The 13,704-nt window shown below is 43.4% G+C and overlaps 1 protein-coding gene across 2 annotated transcripts in view; it reads right to left on the reverse strand.

Annotated features, from left to right (window-relative positions):
• Positions 1-13,704, reverse strand: part of TBC1D8 (TBC1 domain family member 8) — a 107,655-nt gene that overhangs the window by 50,051 nt on the left and 43,900 nt on the right. The gene's annotated exons all lie outside the window — the stretch shown is intronic.

Genomic DNA, 13,704 nt, shown 5'->3' on the forward strand with positions numbered 1-13,704 from the left:
GGGGGGAGAGAACAGAAAGAAAATTTGGAAAAAATAATGGCTGAAATTTTTCAAGTTAAATGAAAACTATAAATATGCAGACTTAAGAATCTCAATAAACCACAAGCAAAAAAAGAAAAACACACTAAAGAACATCATAATCAACTTGGTAAAAACCAGTGATAAAGAGAAAAAACACATAATATTTACACAGGAACAAAAATAAGAATTACAGCAAACTTATCAGAAGCAATGCAAGCCAGAATGTGTGAACAACAGCTTTAAAATACTAAAAGGGAAAAACTCAATTTACAAGTACTTGGGGAAAACAGGTGAATTCCTCTATTATTCAGGAATGGGAAAACCTTCCTAACCATCACTCAAAAGCAGAAACTGTGAAAGAAATTAGTTCTAAATTTTAATACATTTAAAAAAAAAACACCAAAACCAAAAAAACATCGCATGGTAAAACACACCATAGGCAAAAGACCAAAAGACAAATGCCAAGCTGGAAAAAAATATTTTAAATTTCGTATCTCAGATAAAAGGCTAATATTCCTTAAGAGAGTACCTAAAAATTGAAATAGAAGAAAGCCACTCAATAGAAAACTAGGCAAATAATAGGAACAAAGAGTTTCTGAAAACAGTGCATAAGGAGGAAACTCCTCATAAAAAAGGATTGCAAATCAAAATTATACCAAACCATGTCTTTCCTATCAAGTTGGCAAAACTCCAATAGTTTGGCAAAACTCCAATATATCTGATGACAGACTCTGGAAAAGCAGGTACTTTCATACATTGCTGATGGGAATTTTCAAAAGGGGTACAAACCACAATAGAGGAAGGTAAATTTAGCAATATCTAACAAAACTTCCTATTTAGTTTACTCTGATCCAGCCATCCCACTCCTAGGAATCTATGCCAAACATACACCAGTAAAAGTAAAAATAACTTATGTACAGGGATATTTACTGGAGTGTTATTTGTCATGGCGAAAGTTGAAAACATTCCACATGGACATCAGTATAAACTATGAATAGACTATGGTACTTTTACACAATGAAAGACTACAATAAAGAAGATGATCATATCTCTGTCCCGATAATGGAATGATTTCCAGGACATGCTGATATGTGAAAAAGACAAGGCATAGAACAAAATATTCACAACTTTTATGAAAAAAGGAGGAGAGAATACTGATATGTATTGTGTATTTGTTTACTTGTAAAGCAAAACAGTGGAAGGCTAAGCCAAAAAAAGAAAGAGTTCTCTATGGCAGAGAGAAGGAAACAGACAGAGTAGTGATGGTTTCTCTACAAATATTTTATAGATTTTACAGGTTTGATTTAGGAATCAGGAAATTATTTTATGTTTTTTTTTAATTAGGTTAAATCAATAAGAGGAAAAAATAAATCCTTAACAAAAAATGGATAAACTTAACTACTTACTGGGTTATTAAAATAATTATAGTGGCGCATGCCTATAATCCCAGCACTTTGGAAGGCCCAGGCAGGAGGATCACTTGAAACTAGAAGTTTAAGGCCAGCCTGAGCAACACAGCGAGATCCTGTCTTCACAAAAATATTTTTTTCAATTAGCCAGACATGGTCACACCTGCCTGTAGTCCCAGCTACACAGCAGACTGAGGCAGAGGGATCACTGGAGCCCAGAAGGTCAAGGTTACCATGAGCTATAATCAGTTACTACACTCCAGCCTGGGTGACCCTGTATCTATAAAATAAAACAATTACTGAAATAATTACACAGAGAAAATAATTAAAGTGTTTTGATTATACATACAGACAGCCATAGCTTGGGGATTCGGTTCCAGACCACTGCAATAAAGTGAATAATGCAATAAAGCAAGTCACACATTATGGTTTCCCAGTGGGTACAAAAGTTACATTTACATTATACTACAGTCCAGTGTAAACATTATAATGAATGCACCACCTCCTCTCTCCTGCTGCTTCTATGGTCTCTGACCTCTGAACATGTATTTGTAAGGTGTTGGAGATACAGCTGGTGACCGTGGGAGGAAGGTGCCTGCTGGCTGGCAGACGGTTTATGGCTTCAGTTCTTACTCCAAGAGCACCTTGCTGAATCTAAACAACCATCTGACTGTTAAAAGTAATGAATCCTCCTCTCTTCTGTATGGTAGACCTATAGCTGTGACTGGCCTTTAAAGCATCTTATTCCAAATAGCCCATGGGAAGGGAAAAACGTTCTCCATTCAGGAGTAGTGGGTAGACTCAATCACAGGATGCGACAGGTCAAGAAGAGCTTTCACAGATTGTTACGGGGAAAGTGGAGAATCAGGTACGGACATGCCTTGGAGACTTTGCAGCTTTGGTTGCACACCAGCACAATAAAGCAAGTATCAGAATAAAGCAAGTCACAATTTTTTCGGTTTCCCACCACATATAAAAATTATGTTTATACTATACAGTAGTCTATTAAGTGTACAATAGCAGTATGTCTAAAAAATGTGTATACCTTAATTAGAGAATACTATACTTAATTGCTAAAAAATGCTAGTGATCATATGAACCTTCAGTTGAGTCATAATCTTCTTGCTGGTGGAGCGTCCCTGCCTGCTGACTAATCCGGGCAGTAACTGCTGAAGGTTGAAGTGGCTGTGGCAATTTCTTAAAATAAGGCAACAATGAAGTTTGCTGCATCGACTGACTCTTCCTTTCATGAAAAACTTCTCTGTAGCATCTGATGCTGTTTGACAGCATTTTACTCCTGTAGAACTTCTTTTAAAATTGGAGTCAACTCTCTCATGAGAGGAACACTCCTACACTGCTGGTGGGACTGCAAACTAGTTCAATCTCTGTGGAAAGCAATATGGAGATACCTTAAAGCGATACAAGTGAATCTACCATTTGATCCAGCAATCCCATTGCTGGGCATCTACCCGAAAGATCCAATGACACTCCACAAAAAAGACACCTGCACTCGAATGTTTATAGCAGCACAATTCATAATTGCAAGGCTGTGGAAACAGCCCAAGTGCCTATCAATCCAAGAATGGATTAATAAAATGTGGTATATGTATACCATGGAGTACTATTCAGCTCTAGGAAACAACGGTGATATAGCACATCTTATATTTTCCTGGTCAGAGCTGGAACCCACACTACTAAGTGAAGTATCCCAAGAATGGAAAAACAAGCACCACATATATTCACCAGTAAACTGGTATTAACTGAGTAACACCTAAGTGGATACATAGGTACTACAGTAATAGGGTATTGGGCAGGGGGCAGGGGGGTGGGTATATATATATATGTGTGTGTGTATATATATATGTATATATATATATATACACACATAATGAGTGAGATGTGCACCATCTGGGGGATGGTCATGCTGGAAACTCAGACTTGTGGGGGGAGGGGGGGAAAGGGCATTTATTGAAACCTTAAAATCTGTACCCCCATAATATGCTGAAATAAAAAAAAAATTGGAGTCAACTCTCCCAAACCCCGCTGCTGCTTTTATCAACCAAATTTATGGAATATTCTAAATCCTTTGTTGTCATGTCAACGATGTTTACAGCATCTTCAACCAAGAGGAGATTCCGTCTCATGAAACTACTCTTTTCGCTCATCCATAAAAAGCAACTCCTCATCATGCAAGTCTGATCACGAGATTGCAGCAATTTAGGCACATCATCAGGCTCCACTTCTCATTCTAGTTTTCTTACCGTTTCGACCAACTCTGCAGTTACTTCCTTCTCCTGAAGTCTTGAATCCCTCCAAGTCATCCATGAAGGCTGGAATCAACCTCTTTCAAACACCTGGTAATGTTGATATTTTGACCGCCTCCCACGGATCATGAATGGTCTTAATGGCATCTAAAATGGTGACTCCTTTACAGAAGATTTTCAACCTACTTTGCCCAGATCCCTTAGAAGAATCACTATCTATGGCAGCTATATAGCCTTACAAAATATATTTCTTAAACAAGAAAATTTGAGAGTTGAGATTACTCCTTGATCCATGAATCCCTGTGCTGCAGAATGGATGTTGTATTAGCAGGCATGAAAACCACATTAATCTCCTTGTATATCTCCATCAGAGCTCTGGGTGACCAGGTGCATCATTATCAATAGCAGTAATATTTTGAAAGGAATCTTTTTTTTCTGGGTAGTAGGTCTAAAAAATGGGCTTAAAATATTCAGTAAACCATGCTGTAAACAGATATTCTTCCATTCAGGCTTTGTTGTTCTATTTATACAGCAAAGGCAGAATAGGTTTAGCATAATTCTAAAGGGCGGTAGGAGTTTCAGAATGGTAAATGAGCACTGGCTTCGAGTCACCAGTTGCATTGATCAGCCTGTCCTTTGAAGCCAGGCTTTGACTTCTACTAACTACGAAAGTCCTAGGTGGCATCTTCTTCCAATAGAAAAAGGCTCTTTCATCTACACTGAAAATCTGTTTCCTGGTGGAGCTATACCTTCACCACTAGCTAGATCTTCTGGATAACTCGTTGCAGCTTTTCCATTAGCACTTGCTGCTTCACTTTGCACTTTTATATCATGCAGACAGCTTCTTTCCTTAAACCTCATGAACCAAGTTCTGCTGGTTTCAAACTTCTCTTCCGCAGCTTCCTCACCTCTCTCAGCCTTCACAGGATTGAAGAGCATTACAGTCTTGCTCTGGACTAGGTTTTGGCTTAAGGCAGCGGTCCCCAACTGCTCGAGTGCCGTGGCATCAGCCCAGATCACAGTAACCTCAAACTCCTGGGCTCAAGCAATCCTCCTGCCTCAGCCTTCTGAGTAGCTGGGACTACAGGCACTAGCCACCACACTCGGCTGTTTTTTCTATTCTTAATAGAGATGGGGTCTCACTCTTGCTCAGGCTGGTCTCGAACTCCTGAGCTCAAGCGATCCTCCGCCTCGATCTCCCAGAGTGCTAGGATTATAGGCATGAGCCACCACGCTGGGCTGGTTGTTTCCTTTTCTTATCATTTGTGTGTTCACTGGAATCAACACTTTTAATTTCCTTTAAGAACTTTTTCTTTACATTCACAACTTGACTAACTGGTGCAAGAGGCCTAGCTTTCTGCATGCACCTGCTTTTTAAATAACTATCCACAACATTCCTAATGGAATAATGTCCACCTTCGATGAGTCACCATTTGAGCATAAGCAAAATTACTTTATTTAAAACAGAAAGAGCCAGGTGACAGTAACTCCGTAACAGAAATGAAACCAGAGCTGCGGCACCCCTCATGTTTCCGAGGGTGAGCCCCCCACAGGGAAAATTCCAGCCCGTGTTGTTCTAAGGAAATGAGGTACAACCAAAAACAGGTGTGACAACTCATACTGCTAGACCTCAGAGTGTGCACCCAGAGAAAGTTCTAGCTCTCCTCCTGCTGGGCTGCCTCCCAGGCTTTCCTTGAAGCATGCAGTTGAGTTCTGTTCTTTTTAAAAAAAAAAAAAAAAAACCCATCTGGTTGGCACTTCCTCCACTACCCTGCTACAAAAGTTCACAAAGATGCTAATCAGATCCACCCTGGAACACTTCCTCCCTTAATATAATTCTCACTCCGAAAACAAAGCAAACAGTGATGCAGAGTACAAGATACCAAGATGCCAGCCACGTTCAAGGGCAGGGCAAAGAGACTGTGCGTCAGAAAGCACGCTCTGAAACGACACTCCCGTCAGCACCTACGCCCGACCCCCGCGTGGCAGCCCTCGCGCCTGCCGTGGCCCTGGCAGACCCCTAAGTGCCCTGGGCCTCGCTTCCCTCCCCCAAGTCAGAGAATTACACCTCCTGATATGCTGCTGGAAGGAAAGTACCTTTGCAACGGGAATCCTGTGATTCTCGGGTTTTTTAGAACACACCACGTTTTGGATTAGCAAAAATAACACAGCTTCCTTTAATGATCTTTGATGTTCCACAAGGACTTTTTTTTTTTTTTCATTTTCTAAACCCAAACTATTAACTGAGCTTTTTCAAACTACACACACACCCCCTCCCAAAATGCAGCCCTGCCCCTGCCCCTGCCCCCCTTGTGCGGACCCCTGCTCTGCTTGCACATGCCTGTCTGATGCCCACGTAGGTGGGGACCCTCTCATGCTATGACATGGCATCTTCCTTTTTCCTGATTTCCTGCTCTCCCTTCGTTTCCTTCAAGATCATGGGACACGCCTTACCAGCAACATGAGATCTCTGCACTTAATGCTGCCACAAACAGGGCCACCAAACGACTCAGTCAGTCTGCAGTCCAAACTTGAATGTGCAAAGACCTAAGTGCTATCAAAAGGCCATTGGGGCATTTGGCAAGTTTCTCCTAAAGCTACCCCAGCCACACCCTCGGGAGGACCCCACCTTGGCTGCCTCGGAGTGTGGCAATTAGGAAGTCCTCTTTCAGTAACCAGCAAAGACTGTCCACCTCATTCCTCAATCAATCTACAGGAAAAGGAGTTAAATTAATTGCATAATCAATTCAATTCCTGGGATGGTTTAGGTAGATAATTCAGGGTATTGCAGTTGTTGGCCCGTGTGTTTTCTGCTTCTTGAAAACTGGGCAAGGACAACAATTCACTCAATGCTCAGGGCCGTGTGTGTCGATAAGCAGGGGCAGCATTAAGAACCACCCACCACAAGGAGCACGAAATAGTGACATCTTACACAGGAACGTGGACAGCTAACTCGCAGCATGGCATGGCCTGGATGTCTCAAGTGCAGGACGGGGCCATGACCACGAAGGCCGTCAGACACAGAGAAATGGCAGCGAGGTCTCCTCATGCTTCTAGGGACCCACAGGGCTCTTCCCAGCAAAGACACCAAAAGCCAGCCCACCACGGGCTCTCCTGTTCTCCTCCCCCTCCTCTTTCTTCCCTCTTCTCCTCGCCTGACTAGGAATTAGCTCCTGGGACGCTGCTCTCTTAGTTCTATACACCATATCCTTGTTTCTAGCCATGCCCGTATCATTTCAATATCTGATTTCAAAAAGAAAGCAGACATACAATGGAGTATTATTCAGCCTTAAAAAGGAAGGAAATTCTGACACTTGGGTGACAGACACATGGGCAACACGGGTGAGCCCCAAAGACGTTATGCCGAGTGAAATATGCCGGTCACGAATGGACAGACCCCACGTGATTCCACTTACGTGAGCTAGTGGAACTTGACTCGGCAGTCAAGTTCGTCCACAGAAAGTGGAACACTGGTTGCCTGGCCTGGGGGAGAGAACGGGGAGTTAGCGCTTAATGGGTGCAGAGTTTCAGTTTGGGAAGATGGAAAAAGTTCTAGCGGTGGATGGTGGTGGTGGTGGCTGTATGATATTAAGAATGTGTTTACTGCCACTAAACTGTACACTTACAAATGGTTAATATGGTAAATTTTATGTTATTATATTTTACAATAATAAAAAAAAAACGTTTTCAAAAAATTAAGAAACAGGTCCCTGTTTGCGAGTTCTTCAACATTCTTAAGCAGGCCCCTGCTTTGCCCTTGGATGTCAGAGAGGGCCAAGGAGCCCTTTCAGGGCAGGTTTCACTCCTAGGAGGTGAATGTGCTTCCTTCAGTTCCCACGTGGCTGGATTTTTGCCTTGAGCCTGACCAGGCTGACTCTGAACATGCATCGCTGTCATCTTGCCCACAGAAGATTGCCCGAGTAAGAAGCTGTTCCTTTCAGTGCCCTTTCCCTGGGTTAAGAAATGTCTAAGTGCATGCCTCACCTTCCCTCTCTTTACATACAAGGTCTTAACTGCTAAGACCCAACACCTTCTTTAACATACCTTCCCGCTTATTCACCCACCTGTGATTTACTGAGCGCTCACAATGTGCCAGCCTTCGTCCTGGGCACCGCCCGGAGGCTCAGCAGTTATTTAGGCTGAATAACTTTGATTTCCATTAAGAGAGGCAGACAGAAAACAAGTCAAAGGACAGCAGCGGTGAGTGAGTGCAGGACAGAGGAGGTAGCTAACAGGGTATCAGGGGAGGTGACATCTCAGCTCTAAGCCGAATGACGGGGCACGCTCCTCTGCCCACAACCTCCCAAACAACTCACAACCACTCTCTCACAAAATGTCTTTATCCATCGAAGCCGGTAATCTGTAGACAGCCTTGGGATTCTCTGGCCCCTGTTAAGTCATAAATGATAATAACAACAGCAACTTATCTCCCCTTCCAACCACAGCCACACACAGATCTCTCCTGCCAAATAATAATGTAGCTCACCCATGAAATATCTATGTTTGTGGGTTATTTTTTTTAAAAAAAGCATATCCTCGAAGGCTCTCTTATATCTCCCCATCCTGCCATGGGAGGAGCAAGATCAAGTGAAGACATAAATCACTCCCAGAGGCCACTCTTCCTGTTCCTACCCATGTCCCGGAGCCACCCAGGCCCTTCCTGCAGTTCTTGTTTGTGCTTTATCTGAGACTCGAGATCCTGGGCAGGGACCCTGCCTCAGCGCTCAGGACACAATAAAACATTAACCATGGTAAGTCAATAACACTGCAAGATGCCCAAGTAACTCCCAGAAGAGGCCTAAGTATCTAAATCGATATCACGCATCCAAGACAGAAATACACTCACAATTCTCTCTTCCTTAACCCAAGAAAAGTGCACTGAAAAGAGCAATTTCTTCCTCAGGGGACCTTCTGTGGGCAAGATGAGAAAGTGATGCATCTGCAGACCTGGCCTGAGTCAGCCTCAAGGCAAAAATCCAGCCAGGAGGGGACTGAAGGAAGCAGGTTTGGCTTCGCAGAAAGCGGGTCCAGGCATTACACCTGCTCAGGACGACTACGCTGCCGGGGTGCAGGGCCAGGGAAGCTGGCACAAAGTCTACAGCAGGCAATTTAGAAATATACATAGAAGGCATCATAAACACACGTCCCTTCAATGCAGCTGTTCCTCACCGTGTGCTCTTCAAGGGTTCTTTTCTCTTCTGCTTTTCTAGCCTCTTCCCACCTGCAACTGTCATTCCATGCTGCTATCCACAGGCCCCGTAAAACCAGGTGTGGGGAGACTCTGCCCCTCACGTAGGCCCCACAGAATCCCTGACACCAAATCTGTTACGCCTTCCCAGGTTCACGGCCCACTGCTCCAGAGTTAGCCAATACGCCGAGACAGCAGGGGTCACGGCAGAGAAGGAGTTTAATACCGCAGGTGCCACCCAAGGAGATGGGAGGAAGTTCTCAAACCCATCTCCCCGAGAATCTGGGAGAAAGGGTTTATAAACATAGTTTGGTGGGCAAAGGGCTAGGGAGTTGGGTCTGCTGATTGATTGGTCTGCTTGTGCAGATAATTTCTCAGGCCCCTCAGTCAGTTCCCAGGTCGCAGTGCTATGGGCCACTGATCTGGCTGGGTCAGTTGGTCCACCAGAATGCAGGACCTGGAAGATATCCCAAAGACCAGCCTTAGGTTTCACAAGGGTGATGTTATCTATGGGAGCAACGAAGAAAGCTAAGAATCTTTAAGTCCACCACTTATATGACTCCTGAATAGTAAGCAAGCTCGGGAACAACGGCTGGTTATACATACATATATTTTAACTATGCCTATACTTTGCACAGTTCAGGCCCCTGCCACAGTTGCCACCTTATGGTCTTTTATTCACTTTCTAGGGGCAGTTTCAAGCATGTTTCTGGTACTTGGTGGGCACCAAACATCTCAAATAAATGGACTCTGGGGACTGAACAGAGTCCTGAAAGATTCAGATGAATGGATGTTTGCTTTAGTTTTTATTTTTTTATTTTTTTAATTAATTTTTATATTTAATTTTTATGTTTCTTTATTCTTTTGACCACCCAGAAGTACCTTATCAATGAAGCTTTAGTTTTTAAAATCCTGAAAAACTATTGTACCCCCATAATATGCTGAAATAAATTTTTTTTTAAATCCTGAAAAATCAGAACTAATTAAGTATTTTATAAAGTATTAGATAAGTAAATTGAGCTACAGCCATAAGTTGAATGCTGTGTAGCTACTGAAAACCATATCAGTCAGGGCACAGTGGCTCACGCCTGTAATCCAGCACTCTAAGAGGCTGAGGTGGGAGGATCACTTGAGACCAAGAGGTTGAGACCAGCCTGGGCAATACAATGAGACTCCATTTTTTTTTTTGAGACAGAGTCTCACTTTGTTCCCCGGGCTAGAGTGAGTGCCGTGGCATCAGCCTAGTTCACAGCAACCTCAGACTCCTAGGCTCAAGCAATCCTCCTGCCTCAGCCTCCCAAATAGCTGGGACTACAGGCATGCGCCACCATGCCCGGCTAATTTTTTCTATATATATATTAGTTGGCCAATTAATTTCTTTCTATTTATAGTAGAGACGGGGTCTCGCTCTTGCTCAGGCTGGTTTCCAACTCCTGACCTCGAGCAATCCGCCCGCTTCAGCCTCCCAGAGTGCTAGGATTGCAGGCATGAGCCACTGCGCCCAGCATGAGACTCCATTTTTATAAAAAAAAAAATAAGAATGAGCTGGGTGTGGTGGTCCACACCTGTGGTCCCAGCTACTCAGGAGGCTGAGGCAGGAGGATCACTTGAGCCCAGGAATTTGAGGTTGCAATGAGCTGTGATCATGTCGCTTCATTCCAGCCTGAGTAACACAGGGAGACCCTGTCTCTCAAAAAAAAAAAAAAGAAATTAAAAAACTACATCGAATGGCTGTGGTTTCAAAGCGTGTAGATTCAGAAGACAGCAGAGGAAACATGGGCAACTCCCCACCCTGCTGACTTCCCAGAAGCCAAGTGACCAAGTGAGGAAAGAGACAAAAATCCAAATAGTCATATCGAAAGCTCCAAATCCCCAAGAAAAGGAAGAGGATCCTATTCCCTCACCCATGAGGTCTAGTCCAGTGGCTCACCAGTCCTCCTTGCTCTGCTCGCAGAACACAGGCTAAAAAGTCACACTATGTTAGTGCCAAAGCTGCATCTGGGGTATGATGCCCAGGCACGAGCAGGAGGAGGGAAACAGCACAGAACAAAGCCAGCACTCACAGCATCAGAAAATGCACAGGTGAGAACAGGAGGTGCCGTCCTGGAAGAAAACGGAGCCCTCAAGGAAGAGAAGGAAATTCTTACAAATGCTTCACGCTCCAAAACAATATGAAAAGAACTTGAATTCAATAAAACAAGAAGCTCACAGATGAGATGATAAAGTAACAGAGATAAAAAAAAGGGATCTTGGAAACGTAAGAAAATGAATTGAGAATCAAAACAACAAGACAACAAAATTAGTAGATAAATTAAAAGCATCAGGTACAGAATATGCTACTGAAAAAACTGAATTACCAACTCAGAAGTAGGAGTTATGAACAGCATGGAGAGTACAGATGAAACAGATAAAAACAGAAACAAAAAGCAGGATAACAGCTATCCAAGGTGAACGGTCCTTGAAGAGGACAAGCCAAAAAATGAAATGTAAAATGTATCAAAGCATACAATACATACACCGAATCATATTAGAAAATAGTGATTATTAGAAAATAGTGATATTAGAAAAAAGTGATAAAGTGATTAAAGAAATCAATCTGCAGCCTGCAAGACTGCAAAAGCACACTGTATTCCAGAAAAATGTAATACACTTGTGCTCTTGGCAATAACAGATTCTAGTCAAGTCAACTAAACTTAAATGACAAAGACCCAGTTATATGCACAAAAAACACATCACCCACAAGGGGGAACAATATCAGGCCAGTCTGACATTTCTCCTAGTGCCCTGCCTAATACTGGAAGACCCTGGAGCAACAGCCACCCAGCACAGGAGTGTGGCCTCAGACTATCATACCCAGCCAAGGTGTCAACTCATGTCCAAAACCAAGGGGAAAACATGAAAACATTCAGAGAATAGGACATTCATGAGACATCGGGGGAAGAAAACAGGAATCTAGCCGATTAAGAGATGAACCAAAATAAAAGATTCTGGATTGGCAGAGCCACACCTCAGTAGAAGCATTAAATCACTTTAAATGAGAACTGAGCCAATCAACCACAGCAAGGATGGTTACAGGACAGAATGGGAATCAAAACGTAAAACCAACAATAAAACTTTCTGAAATGGGAGATGGGGGAAGCGGGAGAGAACAGGAGCACTGACACCCTTGACCTATAGGGCGGGGAGTCAATGGACACTCTCAGAATGAAAGCATTGTTTTCCAAAAAGCCACAATTCTAACCTTGTAATGCTTTCAAAAATCCCTTCCCTTAACCTTACATGAACCTTTTAGAAAATAATCTCCCTTGTGCTAAAAGCAACATTTATTTGAAGTTTAACATTTCTTTGGCTTCACTTCAGTTTCTTTCCTTTTACGGAAATCAAGTAAACGTAATACTTCTGTTATCAAATAGCATTGACAGAGAAGCTGTATTTTTATAAAAATACTTCTGTCCATCTTCGCAGTTATCCTGGTACGTGTCTAAATGCATTAGGAAGTTGTCTGGGATGATGTTCACTTCGTGGAACCAGAGGTTACTTTGGGTGGCCAGTATTCGGGATGAGACATATTCTTTGTACATTTCAGTGTTAACTGATTTCTTTATATTGAGCATGCATCTTTTTTTATCATTTTGTGCAAATACAGAATAATCTGCCTTAATTAAAAAACAAAACAGACTGGATAAAAACATGCTGAGATGTTAACAGTGATTAGTACTGGACATGGGGTGGGATACAGATGAGAATTCTCTTTTTCATACTTTCTGTATTTTTCCAGGGGGGGAGAAATCCACTGCTGCTCAAGAGCATGTCGAGGTCATGCTGAAAGTTCATGGTGGCTAATAAAGTGTTAAGAGAAAACACAAAACTAAAAACCTTCTATGTATACATGTAGACAGAAGATTAACATTGGATAAAGGGTTGCAGATAATTTTTTTCCTTCATTTTTACCACTTTTTAATTTCTGCAAGGTGAACATTTATTGTTATTATTTATATTAATAATAATTATATTATTATGTTATTACTATTTGTGTAAAAAGGAAAATAAAAAAGACATTTTAAGTTTTGTTTTAATAGAAGGGGCTTCTCAGGATGTAAGAACTCCCGGCCCAGAGGAATCCGAGTGGTGGGAGGCCCAGGTAGCGCCCACAGGAGGGAAGGGAACCTCAGAGGGAGATGAGCAGGAGATGCCTGCGTTCTCTTAGCACCTGGCAGCCCAGTGATTCTTGTCACACTGCAAACGTGGAGCAAAGGGGCGAAGGCTGCCCTAAGTCAGACACAGCCCTCAGAATCTGCCCCCATTCTATCGTGGTATGTGTGTGCACCCAGGAACACAAGTGTTAAGTCAGAAACGAGATTAAGAAGAAAATTCATACTCACGATACACGAGCACCTTGGAACACACACTCAGAAGCCTGGCATGCCCAAGCTATGCTGCCAAGCTTACAGCCTTTATGTGCTTTTGATGGAGAAAGGAGAAAGGAGAAAGGAGAAAGGAGAAAGGAGAAAGGAGAGAGAGAGAGAGAGAGAGAGAGAGAGAGAGAGAGAGAGAGAGAGAGGGAGAGAGGGAGGGAGGGAGGGAGGAAGGGAGGGAGGAGAGGGGGAGAGGGGAGAGGGGAGAGGGGAGAGGGGGGAGAGGGGAGAGGGGGGAGAGGGGAGAGGGGGGAGAGGGGACAGGGGGGAGAGGGGAGAGGGGGGAGAGGGGAGAGGGGGGAGAGGGGAGAGGGGGGAGAGGGGACAGGGGGGAGAGGGGACAGGGGGGAGAGGGGAGAGGGGAGAGGGGGGAGAGGGGGGAGGGGGGAGAGGGGAGGGGGGGAGAG

Source organism: Microcebus murinus, chromosome 3, assembly GCF_040939455.1.
Source record: "Microcebus murinus isolate Inina chromosome 3, M.murinus_Inina_mat1.0, whole genome shotgun sequence".
Lineage (NCBI taxonomy): Eukaryota > Metazoa > Chordata > Mammalia > Primates > Cheirogaleidae > Microcebus > Microcebus murinus.